The sequence below is a fragment of the Ambystoma mexicanum genome, chromosome 5q (genome assembly GCF_040938575.1).
Source record: "Ambystoma mexicanum isolate Mex_15411 chromosome 5q, UKY_AmexF1_1, whole genome shotgun sequence".
NCBI lineage: Eukaryota > Metazoa > Chordata > Amphibia > Caudata > Ambystomatidae > Ambystoma > Ambystoma mexicanum.
In genome coordinates this window covers 131391947-131412025 of record NC_090933.1, presented here as the reverse complement: position 1 = coordinate 131412025, position 20079 = coordinate 131391947, and the positions used below count along the sequence as shown (strand labels likewise).

General features: G+C 45.8%; 1 long non-coding RNA gene across 1 annotated transcript in view; it reads right to left on the bottom strand.

Annotated features, from left to right (window-relative positions):
• Positions 1 to 20079, bottom strand: part of LOC138498556 (uncharacterized) — a 293073-nt gene that overhangs the window by 239077 nt on the left and 33917 nt on the right. Inside the window, exons 2-3 of the long non-coding RNA XR_011278743.1 lie at positions 5655 to 5734; positions 5481 to 5565 (exon numbers count right to left, since the gene is read on the bottom strand). This is a non-coding gene — a long non-coding RNA (uncharacterized lncRNA). The remainder of the gene's footprint in view (positions 1 to 5480; positions 5566 to 5654; positions 5735 to 20079) is intronic.

Here is a 20079-nt window from a genome sequence, read left to right as displayed (position 1 = left end):
TTTAGGAGTTACAAGAGGGGCAGGGACTTCAAAGCTTGTTGGTTAATTGAAAATCTAGCCACCTGCTGTTCCCAGAGGCCAAGAGGCTGGGAAACCTTAACACCTCAGAGATTCCCAGCCCAGGAGGCAGGATATCACATGACCCTGTTGATTGATTGAGGAGAGACTTCCAGGCAGCCTGCTGGAGCCCACACAAAAGGCTCTTTCTGTTGAATGGGGTATGTTAATTTTGAGTGTTTCCTGTCAACAGCCCTCTGCCAGCAAGGAGAGACATGTGATCACTGACCCACCCAGACTCCTGGAGGCGGACCCAAACACTTGGGGGAGTTGAATTGCAACAAATATATATTTTATAGAAACAGTGATAATTTATTGTAACCAAATTACAGGAATGTACAACTTTGAGAGTCTTAGTTTGAAAAATGCCCTCACGGTTTGAGTCCAAACTCCAATTTGTACCATGTTCTGGGGCAAAACCCCACTAATTATGATTATTGTAGACAATGTGTTTAAGCTAGAGACATGGAAAGTTACTGGGAGATATGTGGAAGGGAAATGTACCTTTGTATAATTTTTGATGAAAAACCAATGTTGCAAAACCCACTAAAATCGAAAATAAGTTGCCATTTTTGAATGCAAGCTCCTAGAAATGCCAGAGTCGGGACAGGCACTATCTTTAGTAATATATGATGTGTGTATGTGATTTCAAACAACTGTGTACCTGGGAAATATGTATTTGGATCAGGAATAGATTTGTGTGCACATTGACCAGGGGAGTGTCATTTCTGCAGGTCATAAAAATGACATCACTGACACACTATCCCTTCCCAAATCAGGGACCAAAGAATCTATTGACCTATCAAATCAAGAGAGGGGCAGGCTTAGGGATGCTAGCCTCTCCACCCACTTTTTAAAACACATAAAAAGAGACTGCTGGGACAGGTAGGGACATTCAATTCCATTTGCTGCGGAGCATGCTGACCGACGACTTCACATCCAGAGATCCAGACTTCAAATCCATCAATCTCCAGAACCTGTAGCAGAAATTAACTCCAGAATTTGTAGCAGAGAGGCCTGAATCCTCTTCAGCAGGCCTCAAAACAAACCAAACTATTCAACAGCCGGGCGAGCTGTTTGAATTTTTGCCAAGAATTTTTGCAAGAACCTGTAGCAGTATCCAGAAAGCAGTGCTGTATCTGGAACCGCAGACCAGACCCAGACCGCTGTGAGCAGAACCGGTGCCTGATTGACCCGCCTTATCCAGAGAGGCTAGACCAGCAGAGCAGAGCTGACCCAGACGCTGTGAGCAGAACCGTCCAGTCCAGTTGACCAGATCCGTGACGAGGCCCATTCATTTCAAAATTAGGAGTGAGTATCCGCCAGAACTGTGCAGAACCCAATCTCTTAGTTAAAATAATCTAATCCAAACTATTTTAACCTAAGTAGAACTGCCTCCTAGTAATCCTGTCACCTGTCAATTCTGCAGCTGCAAGTGGTCACCTGTCATTTTGAGTGTACTTTAAATCCGAAAAACTACCTTTATTAAATCGTCCGTATCTCTGGAACCGTTTGGGCTAGGAACGAAATTTTAGAATCTAGGATTTCCAACGAACCTAGAACCGACTTCCTACTCCCCATTCTTTTCCCGTAATCGCGAGACACGCACTCGCGAAATTTACCGCGATTTGCGATTTGGCCCGATTTCTTCATCTGTAGAAATCAGCAGCTTGTTGCTTCTCTTTGTTAAAATCCGTTTGCAACCTGGAAATAACTCATAGGGCATTGCTAAAGTGAGCCTGAACTAATACCAACAAGCATCTCTCACTCACCCTGAACCTCTAGAGGGAATTAAAAGCAATTTTAGCACCTTTTCACTTCCTTGCAAACCACATTAAAGTAATTCGCCTGTGTTTAAAACTCATCCCTGTTTTCCCTAAGCTTGCTGGGAGAACTGGAACTGTGTATTGCAATATAAATTGTGATTTGTTGGGATTCTTGAAGACTGTTTGCTCTGCTTCCATTTCTTGTATTGCATAGGGGGGGAGTGAATTGTCAAAAGAAAAAGTGATCATATTACATAAGTTGTGAAGCTATATCCTAATGAAGAAGGGTGTTAGCTAGTGTCAGGAGGTGATAGGAGGTGTTGCACAGGTCTAAAACAATGGTGTGCTTAACAGGTTGTTTCTTTTGCCTATGTTCCCTATCCATTTCAAGTACCCTAAACCTCTTTCCAGTGGCCCTAACATCCCATACCTATGCACAACCTCATCCTAACCCTCTTCCCCCCCATTGGCTGCCCCGTGGCACCTGTATATGCTAAAATCAGGAGCCTGTGCCAACCAAGGTGGGAGGGGTCAACTACATTTGGCTTCCATGGCTAGGAAGGAGTTGTGTGATGCTCCAGGGGTGTGAAAAACAGAAACCCGCCCCATACCCCGACTGACAAAAGAACACACAACGACCCGCAAGGAAAATTATACAAGCTATACTGCAGCCTGCTAAACGTTAGATTCATGGCAAAACGCTCAACAGAAATCCATGACCTCCTATGCGAAGTAGGCATAGATGTGCTCTTTCTTACAAAAATTTGGCCATCTGACAACTACAAATCCACTGCACAGGAAGCCATACCGGACAACTTCAATTAATATATGCCAACAGAGAAAACCAAAGAGGAGGTGGAATCTCAATGATACACAAAGAGCACGTTCGAGCCACACCACTCCCCTCATCCGATGTTGAAGACTGCGAATCCCTCCTCATAAAAATCGAACTCAATGACCAAGTCAACATAGTGTTCCTCCTGATAAACAGACCACCATCCTGCAACCTGAACTTCACGACATTAGCGGACTCCATCTCCATACTTTCAACCTACGACGAAAACTTAGTCACAATGGGAGACTTCAACCTCTGGTTTGAAAAAGAAAACGAAACATCAGCAAATTTACTGTGCACACTCCTGGAAACACTGCACTTCAAGCAAAGTGGGATCCACCCACAACGCCGGACACACCTTGGAGGCATTATTCTGCAGAGAAGGACTATGTGCATCCATGCCACCTACACCAATGGTCTGGAGCAACCACTACCTGATATCATTCTGTATCAAACTTCAAACCCGCTTGCCTCCCGGGAAGGAAATACAACACCCCACCAAGAAAAGAAAGTGGAAGAGCCTAGACATGGAGTCCTTAACACATTTAGCCAACCAAAACAACCCCAGACGTAGCAGAAAACACACTCAGAATCTGGATCACTGAGACCCTAGACCCCTTAGCACCAGCAAAACCTTTCAAAGCCACACCAAAACAACTTGACGCAAAGTGGTTCACAGATGAGCTGAAAGAACTAAAAAAACAACAACTGCAAAATGGAAAAAATATAGAGAGAACAGTACAACTGAGAGGGCAAAATAAAATACCAAAGACAACATAGACTAAACAAATCAACAGTACTCAAAGCAAAGAAAAAACACTACGCTACAAGAATGAATCAAATTGGCAAACAACCCACATAGAGAACTCGTCAGTATCATCAAAGAGATAAAAAAAATCTTCATCCTGCAAGAAAGTCATCATCTGGACACATGACTATGTGACAGCATCCCCAACCACTTAAGATCAAAAATAGAAACAATCCAACAGACCATCAACATGAACCACGCTAACACAACCATAACTGTTGTTCCACAGACAGGTGAAACACAGACTACCGCAAGACTCACTCGCATTGAACCAATTACCGAAGAAATCTTCTCCACACTTATCAAGGACACCAAACTTGCAGGATCTCCAAGTGACCTTTGCCCCAGGACATCTTCAAAGAAATCCTCAACCACAAAACGCAAGCGACACACTTCCAGAACCTAATGAACCTATCGCTTAAAACAGGAATCGTACCAACTGCCTTCAAATCAGAATACATCAAACCACTGGTAAAAAAGGATTCAGAAAGTGCAGAAGATCCATGCAACTACAGACCCATATCCAACTTGCCCTATCCAGCGAAGATCTTGGAGAACCATGTATACAAGATTCTACTTAAATACGTTGAAACAAATGGAATACTCTACCACTAGCAAGCCGGCTTCAGACCAATGAGAGGAACAGAATCAGCACTCCTATCAATATGGGATGACCTGAAAATAAACTCAGCCAACGGCACCCAATCTGCACTCAAACTATTGGACATATGTTTTATTATGTTAAATGTGCTCATACTGTGCACTGTTGTCACCTGTATGGTTTTGTAGGGCTCTGCTGGATCTGTAAGGCAAGGAGGGAGATGGGTAAGTTAGTAGGATTAAGTGGGAAAAAAAGAGCAAGAGAGCTGTGATCTGCTGCTGGCAGCTTCAGTTCGGTGACACCATTCACTGAGCGTAGGTGTGTTTTTCTGTTGTTAGCCACCATGTGGTCTTGGGCGAGACTATGTGTGGTTTGTATCGTTGTTGTGGTGGTGTTGCGACATGTGTGTGGTTTGTTGTGCTGTAAAGGTATGGTTGCACTTAGTTCAGAGTTTGAGAGGTGTATACAGAAGGGTGAGTTTTAATAGGGTTATTAAGTGGCAGCACCTTTCCTACCCCTGCTGTTCTGATTAAGTGCCGCCCATATCCTTTCCCCTTTAGTACATTCTGGTGTGCAGCAATAACCACCCCCATGGGTTCTTCCGGGGGGATGTTTTCCCTGTTCCACGCGGTCCCTCCTTGAGAGAGCGGCACACCTTGCTCTCCCCTGAAAACACCTAGATTTCAGATCCCTGGGAAGTGGGGGAAAAATCTAAATTTAAGACACAGCAGTAAGTAGAAAACACCTGGATTTGAGATACCTGTGAAGTGGGAAAATTTGCCTAGATTTGGGACACAGCAGTAGATAGAAAACACCTGGATCTGATGTACCTGGGAAGTGGGGAAAATGCCTACATTTGAGAGACAGCAGTAAATAGAAAACACTTAGATTTGAGATACCTGTGAAGTGGGAAAAATTTCCTAGCTTTGGGACACAGTAGATAGAAAACACCTGGATTTGAGATACCTGGGAAGTGGGAAAAAACGAAAAAGTAAAGTGACCTAAATTAATGGACACTGCGTTCCCTGCACACATCATATACTGATTGAAAGATCAGTCAACAGTTAGTTGAGCTAACAATCTTAGACAACGTTTCTACTGAACAATATCTCTCATATAACAACTCTTTCCGTCTAGTAATTTGCACAGGTGAGTACGTTTATTATCCACATACATAAAATTTCAGAAAACAGATTATACAGATAATAAAAACTGAGCTCAACACATTTCGGGAGGTTCAATCCCTTCATCAGGCACAAAATAGTTCATAGGGTTCAAATTTTAGGTTCAAACTTCTAGCTTCAACCTTTCTAATAAATCTACAAAGTAAATGAAAACACTCAGGTCAGTATGTTTCATACTCGTGCATACTCGTTATATAAGTGATAGATCTAGTATCTAAAAGGAAATCACCTTCAAGGTTGTCCATAGATAGTGTGCTGTATTAAAAGTGATCTCCTTCAATAGTTGTTCTCTTTTAAAAGGGGTTCCAGAAAAGCTGGTGAAAAAGGCCAGTGACAAGAATTAATTTCTGTCCTATATATCAATGTTAGATGATTTGTACATTCTTAAAATAGCCTTGCCTACCTGACACATACTGTATTGCGGTAGTGCAGCTGTGCGCTATCAGTGCAAAGGTACCAGTATCCTTTCCCAATAGTGGAAATCTGAAAAGGAACAGAAGTGTCGACATTAGATGAGTGTTGCAAACGTTAACACTTGGATATCAAAGTATTAAAATTGTTGCTTAGTCTTAGCTTGTGATCCTAAGATAGTTGCCTACTTTCTTAAGGAAGTGTGATAAATACGTTTACAATCCAGTGTCACAGGAACTATAGGGATACATATATATTTTAAAAAATGAAAGCAAGGGTCTGAGTTTTAAGATTACTCCTTTAGTTGAGGTGGTGTACATGAGAGTTTACTTCTACTATGTAACTTACCAAACTGAGAAGATGTATGCCGCTAAGATGCTGGGTCTTTTTTGTATAAAAAGGCGTCTGAATAACTGATGTCATGGCATCTAAATGGAAGTGACAGTAATTTTATTAACGGGCTCTAGATTGTATTAAGAGTTCTAGATTTGCCCACGTAATTGCGTTTCTGTTTGGATGCCACTTACCGGCATTTGATAGAGAGTTATTACATCCTGTTGTACTCCATGCGGCAGCATTGGTATGTGGGTAAAGATAGCTGAAAATAAATGACGTGCTGGACGTCCACGAGGACGTACGGCTGTCATTTCTATGAATCATTGTTTGCTTCTAGTACAGTTTTCTACGCAGTGCCTGCATGTTTTGTCACAGCTGATATTCTGTAAATGTGCCTAAATACACAATAACACCTTATCTACTGTGTTTCCTTAACCAGTAATTATTTGCAAAACGCACTTGCTTTATACATACAGACGCTGGTTTACATTTCAAAACCTATCCTGTACCATTTCTAGACTAGTGATAAGGCTTCCAGCTCATAATTGCAATGGCATAACTTTTGCTCCAATTGTAATCTGCTCATGCCCAATTAATGCAGATGTTGACGTGTCAACATATAACATGATGTCTTTTAGTCAATCATTATGTTTAAATACGTAGATCTTTGGTACATACGCTTTTAGTATTTACATATTCGCATCATTCTATTTGAAAGACTGACATTGCAATCTGGTACTATGTAGATAATCCATATTTTTTTACCCATCTGTGTGGTATAACGACATGTGTTTGTAATGGTAAGTGGAGGGTACTTGCTCAAGTTGTAATCTGCTTGTGCATTGGTAATATTAGTCATTACATATATACATAATGTCCTTAGATCGATTATTGGGCGTAGATACATAGAACTTTAGTACAATTGCTTTAAGTCTACATATTTGCATTATGATATTAAGCATGCTGATATAATCATCTGGTCATACATAGATGATACATATTTTTCAACACGTGGAAGTTGTATAATGACATGCAGTCAGTAATGAAATTGGAATGAACCAACACTTGGTCATGTTGTTTTGAAGCATGGCTTTAAAGATGACAATAATGGGAGACCAGAAGTGACCCCATCGAATTACAAACAGAAGTGAGTATACTAGTGATTAATTGTTGCTATGTTTAAATCTTAAAGTGGTCCCATCATTGTCTGACTACCTATCTTGATCTTAATTATTTATACAATGAGAACTATTTCCATTTAGGATGTAGGAACAATGTAGAATGTTATGTCCAATCAAAGAAATGGCGTGAGGAAGAACTCTTCATTCATTCCCTTGGTAGCCATTGAATCGAGCTTGTGGATCCAATACATTTCTCTCTTAGCTTAGTGCATGTTGGTATTCCCTCCTCTCTGTGGGGATTTGACAGTCTCTAGAATTATACATTTTAGTTGTGCTATGGAGTGTTTGTTTTCGGCAAAATGTCTCACCACTGGTTATTTCTGGTTATTGGTTCTTACGTTTGATTTATGTTCTGTAATGCACTCCTTGATTTTCTTTGTTTTCTGTCCTACATAAAATGTACTGCAAGGACAGATCAGCCCTGATATAAGGAATGTTGAATCGCTGGCAGAAATTGTTTTAGTTCCAGTTTCTGTCCAGTGCAAGGGTGTATGATGTGATCACCTTTTTGGATATTGTTGCAATGGTCGCAGTGAAGGCATGGAAAAGTTCTGCATTTGGGTGTGGATAAAAAGGTCTTTCAGGTTTAACAAGGGTGTCCCTCGGATTTCTTCCTCTAGTGTAGGCTATCATCGTGGCTTTGAGAACAATTTGGTCAGTTGCTGATCTACCCTTGTGATTTTCTAGTTCTTTTTATTCATCCTGTTGATTTGTCAACATTGTTTCGAGAATTGTATCAAGTGTACAAATGGAGGTTCACAATGTTTGGATTTGGGTATGAGAAGAGTTGTTCTAAGTATGTTGTTCTTACTTTTAGCTTTTTTCAGGATCGTGTCTGGATCCCTCTTGTTCTAAACCGGTTTGTAACATTTAGTGCTTCTTCTACGTATGTGGAGTCGTCTGAGATGATCTTCTGCATCCTCATGTATTGACTTAGTGGTAAATTGTTCTTCAGGTGGGATGGGAATACCTTGTATAATGTAATGTGTTATTGACATCCGTTGGTTTGCAATAAATTGAGTTTATAAGTCTGTTATCATTCAGAGTAATTAGGATGTCCAAGAAATTTACACTTGGGGTACCTAAATCCAATGTAAATTGGATTCTTGCTGTGTTGGTCATTCAAATATGTAAATAATCCTTCCAGTTCTTCTTTGGTACCTTTCAAAATTCCCAAAATGTTGTTGATATAGCATTTCCAACAGGCTAGTTTTGACTTCCATTCTGGGTTTTGAAAGATATTGTGGGTCTCAAAAACGTACATGACTAAATTTGCATAGGCTGGAGCCATTGAGAATCCCTTCGAGGTACCCGCCATTTGTAAGTAGTTGTTTTTTTGGAATCGAAACTAGTTATTAAACAATACAATCTTTGCTAATTCCCACGTAAAGATTATGGCTGATAGAAAATACTCTTCACCTAAAAGGGCCCTTTAGAGTGCATCCAGTCCTTTTCTTTGGGGGATCGATGTGTAGAAGTTCTGCACATCGAGAGTGAATAAAGTCCAATTGGGATCAAATTCTGTGAGTTGTTCTACAGTGGTCAAAAATGGGTGGTATCTCTTAGGTATGTGGTTGTCTACTAAACTATTGGTTGAAGGAGTATATTAACATATTTTGCTAATGGTTCGAAGATGCTATTTGTTGCTGCCACTATAGGTCTCAGTGGAGGTAGTAATAGATTTTTTGAATTTTTGGAAGTCTGTAAAAGATGGGCATAATGGGGAATGTGTTAGTCAAGTATTTTCTAGTGCATTCTGTTATCCATTCCTTGTTTAGGGCATTCAGTAAGACATTCTCAATGATTGGTTTAATAACTTTCGTGGTGTCTTCATCCAGGATCATGTAAGTATCTTTATCACTAAAGAGTGATCGAGTGCCATGCGCTTACAATTATGAACACATGCCATTATACAACACTAATGAAGGGTAATTCAGACGTGGGCTCCTTGCTCACTGTTCCTTAGAGAGGCTCAGCTTCACCTCAAGGGTGCAGTGCATGAGCTAAAATGTGGTTGTAGACCCTCCTGAGTGGAAGAATTTCCATAAAACAGGGTATTTGACCCATGTTCATTCTTAGTACAGGGGCTCCCACACTCCTTTTCATATTTGTAAACCTTGGCTTTTCACCATAAGGAACCAAGGATAATCCAGACTGGACCCCTTGCTCAGTGTGCCTTAGTGAGGCTCAGCTCCACCTCACTGAGGAGGCCCAAAAAGGCTGAAACAGGTGTCTGGGGTTGCTGATGGTACTCATGTTCAGAGGAGAATTGCCTACCATTTTGGTGCTGGACTGTCCTTGTGGTTGGGACAAAAACTGATATGCAAATGGATATCTCTTCTCTGTGAAGGGTTCAGTGAGCTAAAATGTGGTTGTAGACCCTCCTGAGGGGATGAAATTGTATGGAACAGGGTATTTGACCCATGTTCATTTTCAGTAGAGGGACTCCCACAATCCTTTTCATATTTGTAAAACTTGGGGTTTCACTCTAAGTAACCAAGGCTAATCCAAACGTGAACCCATTGCTCACTGTGCCTATGGGAGGCTCAGCTTCACCTCACTGAGGAGGCCTAACAAGGCGGAAACACGTGGCTGGGGCTGCTGATGGTATTCATGTTCAGAGGAGAATTGCCTAGCATATTGGTGCTGGACTGCCCTTGTGGGTGGGTATCAAGACTGGCGCTATGGGCTACGGGATCAGCTAGAAGGTCAGCAATGTCTTTATCTTCACTAGAATTACTGCGTTCCCCGGTCACCTCCTCCTCACCTAAATAGTCCAGTTTCTTTCTGCGGGTAAGTCCAATGTATGGTTTCTTCTTTTTTTGAAGATAGGGTCTACCTCGGAAGGAAGCCATCGTGACTCCAAGACAGAGAAAACCCTCGGTGACTCCGCTCCACGACAGCCAGAGGGGAAAAGGCCGTTGGATGGCAAAAAACCCCTGGGTCCGGAGTGGTCGTAAGGGCAATGGAAGTCGCCGGATCCGTAGCAAGTTGGTTCGGTCCTCCGCCGGAAACTCAGGGACCGTGAGGCCAGCGTGTCTGTGCTGACCGACTGCAGAAGTTTGCTAGATACAGGTGAGTAACACACTGCGTGGAGGGCAAGCGAGAACGGGAGAAATCAGAGATGTCCGAGGGAACCCAAGAGAGCAAGAAAGAGCAGCGGGGGGAGGCAGCACGGGAAGCAAACGGGGAAGGGAAGAGGAACAAGGTGAGAGAGAGAGCAAACGGGAACGGGAGGAGGAGGAAAAACAGACGCCGATAATGGCGAAATGTAGGACAAACTGTCAAAGGGCACTAGCGCAAGCAACGGGGGCGAGAAAGAACTCAGTTGCAACGCGCAGAGCCGCCGGCAGCCGAGTGAGATATACGAATGGCGGCGGCCATCTTGGAAACAACTAGACCGTGGCTAGTGGAAGGAGAAAAATATAACGGAACACTTTAATGGCGTCCCTGTTTCCACCTTCGCCACAAACACCAGTCGCCAGCGGCTGCGACAGTGGGACAAAGACTAGTATGCAAATGGTTATTTGTTCTCTGTGAAGGGTGTAGTGAGTGAGCTAAAATGTGGTTGTAGACCCTCCTGAGTGGAAGAAATTCCATAGAGCAGTGTATTTGACCCATGGTCATTCTCGGTAGAGGGGCTCCCACACTCCTTTTCCAATTTGTGACGCGAAAACTACTTACTAGCTGGCTAACATAGGTGTTCTATCTTATGTAAGGTAATGAGTGGTAGGGCTTTACTGGAATACAGTAATTGCTGTACCCCCCACCCAGACCACACTTACCTCATCAGTCACTGCTGGTTGACGGCGGCTGGCTTCACAGGTGAACACGGCAAACAGGGATTGGAACTGCTTCTTCAGGAGCTTCCATTTGTCTTGGGGCCCTTAGCCGAGGACTGCCCGGACAGAGGCCACCCTGAGAGGTTATACTAAATCAGACACAGGGGCCAACCAGAGCGATGGGGTGGGAAATAAAGAGGGAGGAGGCCGCAATGGCAAGGAAATAAAACGAAAATAACTCCAGAAAGAAACAAAATTCAATTTAAACAAACCCTAAATGCACATGGGTGTGCTGGCAAGCTGCTCCTTACTTCATGGCTGGATGAAATGTGCACACGATGGGGTTTGCTCCGGAGCCTAACCCTGGATGGGGTTACTACGAGGGGTCACAGGCACAATCAGAACACAGGGGCGGGGAAAAAGGAGGCAGGATGGGAAAGGGAGTCAGGGAGTGTCAGATGGGCTGGCAAGAGAGGCCGGCCATGGCAAGGAAAGCGAATGGAAAAACCCCCCAGATAAAAAACAAATTCTATTTAAACAAACCCTAAATGAACCGAGGTGTGCTGGCAAGCTGTTCCTTACCTCGAGGCTGGATGAAAAGTGCCGACGAGGGGGGTGTTCAGGGCCTAACCCTGGATGGAGTTACTGCAAGGGATCACAGGCCCATTAAGAGCACTTGGGGGGGTAAAGGGAGGCGGGAGGCAGTCAGGAAGTGTCGGAGGGGCTGCCAAGATAGGCCGGCTATGGCAAGGAAAGCAAACGAAAAATAAACCATAAGGAAACAAAATTCAATGCAAACAAACCCTTAATGTGCAGGGGTGTGCTGACAAGCTGCTCCTTACCGCTGCAGCATTAGACACAATTAGCACCGCTACACTAATAAAAAGACACTTGGAATGTGGCATACAGGAATCCGCACTAAGGTGGCTTTCCTCATTCCTCACAAATGGAACTGAAACATCTACATGTCACCTGTGAGACAGGCATGGTATCAGGAGAGACACAGACTCAAAACTAACAGGGGATTATTGCCTCAACTAATGCTTCTGAGGGCCGTCGATGTCCTTCATCTGTGTCCAAACCTATGCTTGCCCTCTTAAACCAAACACGATAGGGGATTTTCTTAAAGGAAAAAGGGTGACTCAAAGGAAACTGTTGTGTAAACCACAGCTGGTTTCACATAGTCTTGCCAATAGGTGTAGTTTTGCCAGTTCAAAACAGTTCAAATCAAAAGGGTTGCCCTCGGAACCTTCCATGCAGGGCTGTTGCCGTAAGTCAAGAGAGTTCACAATGTCTCTGGTCCCTTGGAGTTCCCTTCCCCAAGCTTTGATCCTTCCAGTTCCAAACAAAAAGAAACAGTTCCCGTTAGGCCTCTCAGGATTACCTTCCCCAAATCTATGCCTTTCTTCGCAAAGTTAAACAATGGGCCTCATTACGACCCTGGCGGAAATCGGAAAACGATGGCGGAGATGCAATACCGCCATCGAATAGCGCTCGGTGCGACTATGACCCGCCACCGCAAAGTACGAAGTCATTAGCGACACCGTAGTGAACGCCAACGCTAACTGCACCAAGTACGCGCGCGCGCGCCATGCCAAACCGTAAATACCACCATGGCGCAAGGGTACGCCAATTCCGACCCTAGCGGACATGCACCTAACGCCATCAAGCATGGCGGAAAGCACCATTCCGCCATGGTGAGAAGTACGGCATCGCGAATCAACCGTAAACGGCCCCACTGAGTGCCTGTACACCGCTCCCTGCCCACAAAGCACAACTCCTCGTAGGTGCAATGAAGTCACAATGCTACCAGTGAAATGTACAAGTCACCCATGCATGCCAACGAACAAAAGATCCACAAGAGGGGCCAATGGGAGCTGCAGGGCACAGATGGCACGAATACAGAAGCCATTCCAATGGACATGACCACATTCCCCCCCCGAAACGCACGCAAACACAGGCACCTGTGACCAGCAATATCACGAAACTCACAACATTCCACCAGTCCACCTGGCTGACCGTCGTCTGTTACACAAAACCCAATCCCCCGCCCCTGAGCATGACAACATCCAAACAGTCATATTGGCATCCCCCATCCCTGACCTCACTGGGCTCCGTAGGCAAACGCGCCCAGCACAGTACCACGCGACTATACTCCGAAACCGGAACCCAATGCAGATCTCCTCACAAAACATCGCTCCCCAAATAGGAATATGCCACATCACTCGCAAAGAAGAACGCTACACGGGCCATATCAGAATAGAAATTCAATGCACAACTAAAGCACCAAGCCCATACAGCCATCAGTCCATGAACTCCAAAACACATATCACCATTGTGGGCTGCATCCGCAAGGAATGACCAGCTACTACTTGTGTGACGCCCTGTCCCATCATGGTACACAGAGCCACATTCACGTACGAAAAGGCATCTGTGGCCGTTTGAAATCACAAATTAATCCAGCTAGTGCAGCTGTGTGTGAAAATGTCAACTGCCATCACCCACTAATGGGACGCCCCGCCCGTCGTTGCAACCCTGTACAGTGATGCATGAGGGCCCACCGTTACTCGAGTACTACGTTCCACTGACCCATCACAAGTCTGTTCGCGACTGCAAAGATTGTATGTAAAACAATGGGACCATAGCCGAATGTACATATCAACAAATGTCACACGGCCATCGGGTACAAATACATGATTGCAATAGCAAGATGCCGTTCCACGATTAGCAGCGTTGTGTGCGGGACGTGCTCGGCCAAAGGGGAGAGCAGCTTGCACAGGTGGAATGAATCACCACAGGTGGAGGCCATACAGCCTGAAAACACATAAAGTGCACACCCAGTCTCCTCCCACAACCACACCCACTCCGAAATGCTACCGGCAGGACTCGCGATGTTGGCCCTGGGGGACCTGATAGCACTGCAAGTACTCCAACTCCAAGAAGAAGACGAACACCAACTACAACCGGCCGCACGGAGGAAACGCAGGAGGAGGAGGAGGCCAAGGCAGGGCCCGCAAGGGCCGCCAGCACAGCCACTACCACCACGCAGGCAGCCCGCAATCCCACGCCTCCGAGCACATCCGTTCAACCTCACTGATGAGCAGATCCACGCCCTCTACCGTTTGGACCGGAACACCATAGCCGCAATAGTGGACATGACACAGGCTGACCTTGTCAGCATGATAGACAGGCCAACCGCCATCCCACCCCTACTGAAGGTGGTGTCTGTACTCCACTTCCTGGCCACAGGCACCTACCAGCACACAGTCGGACAGTTGCATGGCATATCACAGCCACTGTTCTCACGGACACCATTGCAAGTGCTCGATGCCCTCCTGAAGCACGCAGACGACTACATCTCTCTACCACGCTCGGAGCAGGACATTACCAACACCAAAGTGGGATTCCATGCACTTGCCGGCATACCGGGTTGCATTGGTGCCATCGACTGCACCCATGTGGAATTGGTCGTCCCACATGCCATGGAGGCCCAGTACCGCAACCGAAAACAATATCATTCCCTGAATGCACAGATGGTGTGTGACTCCAACAGGATCATTACACATTGTTGTGCCAGATTCCCTGGATCAACCCATGATTCTATGGTCTGGAGGAACTCTGCTATACCACGCTACATGGAGCGACACGCAGGGAACAGATCCTGGCTACTCGGTGAGTCTCTTTTCATGCATGATGATGTGGGGTATGTGATGCGGCAATGACCTGGCAGGAAGGGGGGGGGGGTGCGTACGTAGCAATGGCATCCCACATCATACGTTTATCGTCCACATACAGGTGATGCTGGGTATCCACTGAAGAGATGGCTCCTCACACCAGTCCGGAACCCACGGGACCAGCATGAGGAGGACTACAACCATGCCCACTCACGTACCCGTGTAGTCATTGAACAGGCATTCGGCCTACTGAAGGGTCGTTTCCGCTGCCTCAGCAGGTCTGGCGGGGCACTCCTGTACCGCCATGAGAAGGTTGCAAAGATGGTCATGGCATGTGTCATGCTACACAACATGTGCGTACGCAGAAATGTGCCCATGCCCCCTGACGCAGAACTGCATGCACCTGAAGATGGTCATGATGAGGGTGGGGATGTGGCAGCACCTCAAGGAGTCTGCGAGGCGCCGGAGGGCCGTGACATTCGTCAGCATGTCATTGATGCATGCTTCTAGCACTCACGCCTGGTGGCTGATACATGGACACGGGACTCGTGGCACTGTGTGTGTCTGGTACATGCACAATATGGACTATACGCCTAGGATGGCCTAGTACATGATGATCATCGTCGACACATCTCATTGGTTGATCGTGCACTTGTTTGTGGCATATGTGATATCATGGTGAACACCCTATCGACCCGCCACCCAAGTGAGCCCAACACACCCCCTCCACCCTCCTACCTCCCCCCCGAACACCAGTGTCCGAAGATGCTCATTGTCAGTGGGCTGTCGCTAGTGCAAGCCCCCTCTGCGGGTATCAGGGGCACCCCTGCCTGTGGAGCGCAGGTTCCTCCCAGATCTACGTTGGGGGCTGCCCTGGACGGAACTTGCAACGGATGATGTCTCTGCCTGCTCACGTCCATGCATGTCCCTAAGGGTTTGTGAGAGCTCAGTGAGCACACGGCGCACTGCGGCAAGTTCGGCACATACGTCTTTGGACGTCGCATGCAGTTCCCCCCTCAGGCTCTCGGTGCTTCTCTCCATTTGTGCCCTTAGTGTCTCTGTACTTCTCTCCATTTCTGCCCTAAGTGTCTCAGTTGCTGTTTCTATGTCTGCCTTAGTGCCCCCACATTCATCGGCATGGTCCTTGAGGAGCGTGGCCAGTTGCTGCTGTTGCCCGATTAACTTGTCGAGGGACTGTTGCCTCTGCTGGGCCATGGCCATTTGCGGGGGGGTCACAGAGGGGCTGTCGACCTCATGTTGCCTTGCCACAGGGCTTGGGGGGGATGGCCAGTCGTCGTCTTGTGGGTGCCCCTGCGTGGTATTCTCATGTTGTACGGGATGGGACAGACAGGGGGATTGGGACAGGTCATGGATGGATCTGACTTCGACATCTCCGTCTTCCGTGTCGGAGCATGCTGCCATCATTGGGGTGTCACCTATGGTGCTGCTGCCGTGTCTTGATGCGTGCAGCTGAGGTGGAGGGTCTTTGGCCGTTGGTCTTGGCCCTCTTTGCAGGTGTGCTGGTAGGGGTGTCCTGATGCTCGTCGTTTGGATCGGACCCTGTGGTGGAGTAAAGGAGGGCGAGGGTTATTAATGGGTCTGTGGGTATTGGAATGGCATTGTATCACATGCATTGGGGTGGTACATGAGGGTGATTTGGGTCGGGGCCTTAGTGGTGCTTTCATTTGTGTGTGGGGTGAGGGTGCAGTTGTTTGGCAGCCTGCAGTTAGGGTGTGCCTGCTGGACGTGTGGTGGGTGTTTTAGGGGTTTTTAATTATTTATGTATTTATTGTGGTTTTAAGGTGCGCTATGAGGGCGATGTGTGTGGACGTTCTCCTGGACATGTGTTCCTGTTGCACTATGTGGACACATGGTACTTCACATGATTGGACATTGTGGTTTTAGCATTATTTTATCTGGCCCACCTACCTGATTCTTCTGATGTCTGCACTCCTTTCTCCATCCCTCCGACTCCCTCAATGCTCTCCATTCCGATGGTGGAGGCACAGATTTCTTCCCGGGGGGTCAACTTGATGGGTGATTCAGGACCTCCCCCGGTGGCTGTGGCAATGTTGCGGTTGGCAGAGAGTATGCTGCGGACGCGTATCCGCAGGTCGTCCCACCGCTTTCGGCATTGTTGTGGTTTGCGGGGTGCGGTCCCCACCGCGCTTACCCGCTGTGCTACCAGAGCCCATATGGCCTTCTTGTTCGCAAGTGCCGTCCTGGTCATTTGCGTGGAGTAGACGACGGCACCATTCTCCTGGAGGGTCTCTGTTAGCACGGTGAGTTCCTCGCGGGAGAAGTGGACCTGCCGCTTGCGGTCGCACGCTTTCTTCGCTGCTTTTCCCATTTTACTTGGTTTCGCTAGGGTGGATGACGGGTTGGGGTGTGTCTCAGGGTTGTGTTTTTAGTGGTAGTGTGGTTTTAGTGGTTTTATAGGTGTACGGCGGGTTGTTTCCCGTTCCGGGCCCATGTTTTTGCTTCCGTTTCCGTATATTTCCGGTCACCGTACTTTCCGGTAGGCGCACTCTGCGGTGTCCGCTGTGATGGGTGGCGGTATTGCACCTAGGGCGACGTACGGCGGCGGTGTGGGCTGTTTTGGGGCCATTTGCGCCATCGCGGACTTTGCACTTCCGCCATGGCGTGGTGCTCGTGCCCGATGGGTCGGAATGGACCGCTCTTTGCTCCTTCGTGCAATGGCGGAAACGCTATTTACGCTGTTGCGGTACGGTCAGTCACTTTCCGCCAGGGTCGTAATGAGGGCCAATGTCTTTAGTGGGCCTCTTAGGGTTACCTTCCCCAAGTCTTGGCCCCTCTTTACAAAGTTGAACAAACAAACAAAAAGGTCCTCTTGTCGAGATGTACCTTTCAATGCACAGTTCTTTCATGGGGGTATTATCAGAGACTTTTGAGAACACCAGGTTCTTTGCTCCTCCCAGGCGTGACCACTCTGACCTCTAACCCCTCTCTTTATTCTTTGGCACCTTTTCCTCTTCTGTGCCTCTTTCACACTATCCCTTTCCACTTTACTGTGCTTCCTATACACCTTCTTTTTCTGTTGTGCATACTTGCACCTTCTTTCCACCTTTCTGTGCCTCTTGCACAGTTCTCCTTATGTTTCACTGTGCTCTCTTGCACCTTCAGTTTCTCACCATGCTCTTTTGCACCTTCATTTGCCCTTTAACGTGCCTCTTGCACTCTCTGTATTTCTTTCGGGTTGCTTGCACCCTCTTTCTCACTTTGGGGTTGTTTGCACCCTCTCTTGACTGTCCGTTTTCCTTTTTTAAGGAAGGCATGGCATCAAACAGTGAAGACAGACACAAGTGATCACAGTTCAAGGGTATTTATTAAACTTCAAATGGGTTGGTCGAATGCCTATCTAAACCTATAACTAAGGATAGGAGAAAGCCACAACCATCAAATAATAATAACTCAGTCCTAGTCAAGTCTCTGTCAAATAAAAGGGCCTATACTAATAAACCTATTGCCAATCCTTACTTATAAATACAAAAGAGTGTGGGACAATGATGTATGCAAAAGGAAAGTGTTCAAGAAATAATATGTCAGGACGGTTGAGCAGTTGGCTTCCCTTCCCCATGTTTTCAGCACGGGGCAAGGCGCGTTCAAGCTTCAGTCACACTCTGGCTTCTTGGCCACGAAGATACAGTTCAAAGCACAGACATCAGGGCCTTCTTACAAAGCCTCTTTCCAATAACAGTCTCTTACTGCAGAGGGTCTGTGGTAACAAACAAGTCTCAAAGTTCCAATCCTATCAGGATTTTCACACACACAAGTTCTCGCTTTCAATTTTCATCATTGGTCTCCCTCTTCAAGCTGACACCCCCTTTTTATCACAATATTCACACTTGGTCTCCCTCGTTCGGGCTCACAACATGGATCTCCCTTATTTGAGCTCGGATCCTCTTGATATGGATCTCCCTCATTCGGGCTTGGCTCCTCTTGATATCAATATCGAAGACTTTTGAATGTGTGATGGGTTTTGTTTAAACCGTCACAGTGTTAGAATATAATAATAATATGTGCATATAATATGTGCATTTGCATAGCCCTAAGCTAATACATTTTTGCGATCAAAACCCTGCTTTCTTGTGATGTTCAAAAAAGGTTGCATTTGTTAATTTCACAAAATGAATCAAAATAGAAATGTAGTATCTGTTTCTTTTTCCTTTATTCAATACAAAAACATGTTATTCTGGGAAAAACTGGACTTGTGCAGAGGGTATGCTTTAGTGTCTTGGCCTTCACTGAGACAACTTAGGTTAAATAAGATTAAAAGCATGTCCTCCTATTTAGCAGAGGAGGAAAACCTGTTTTAATAGAGCCTCTTACTGTTGGTTAATACTGTGTAAAGGCTGACAGCATTGATCGAAGGTTAATTATACATTAAATCTCAGTGTTCAGCCTTTTCGTTCTTATCAGCCCATAAAACGTCTCTTTGAAAGCTTGCTTAAATAGGATTACCATTGTTGGAATGATGGGCAGACGGGGTTAGTTTTAATGACATCAAACACAAGTCACTGACCGTGAACTGGTTTACAAAGTATACGATTGAGCCAGAAGCAAAGTAAAGACTCTTGACATAGCAAGAACATCTGCCGAATACACAGTTTTTCCTACCCACTTGAGATTAGATAAGGATTGGTTGAATGATTATGTATGTAGTATTAACATATTTGCATTATTATCTTTTGCAAATGAGCAACAAACGACCTATGCTGATGCATGCTCAGTTTTGTATAAAAGGTGACACCATGAACCATTCAGGTAATTCACTTCTCCACTCTCCAGGAAATACTGGTCATGGTTTTACCTGAAGTCTGCTCGAGTGTATTGTATGTGTATATTAAAATGTGCCTTGCAATCTTGAAATTCTGTCTCTGATGCTCTATTTTGTTTGAATTATAGTGCTTAGATATCTCAAAATGGCGCCCAACGTGGGGCCTCACGAGGACGAGGGCCCTTTGATTGCTATATATGACGGAGAAAAACCAGCCGATTGACGGTTTGGTTTCGGGGATCCCTGCTATTTTGGAGATTTGATTTCTCGCAGCTGACACCAGCCTAGATCAGTGTTCTTCTCTCCATAGACACCCTCTCCCAGCTGGGGGCCTTCAGACCACACGCAATATTTCGCCCAGGGCAACTGAGACAGACCTTTGTGGGTGAGTATAGTTATTTGGCAGGTAAGACTTATTTGGTTGGGTTAAACTGAAGATATTTTCAAAAACCTTCACTACCAGGAAGAATCAAAGTGTTTATATGATGCCTGGTCCCAGTAAACTGCGGAAATGTTGGCCCAGACTTTGTTGTGTTTGCTCTGCGAACAACTTAGAATTTGGTCAGCCTGCACCCCCAGAAGGTTCCCTGGCGTATGCAATGTATGTAAAATATGGCTTAGGGGCTACAGTATTCAACAGTTCATG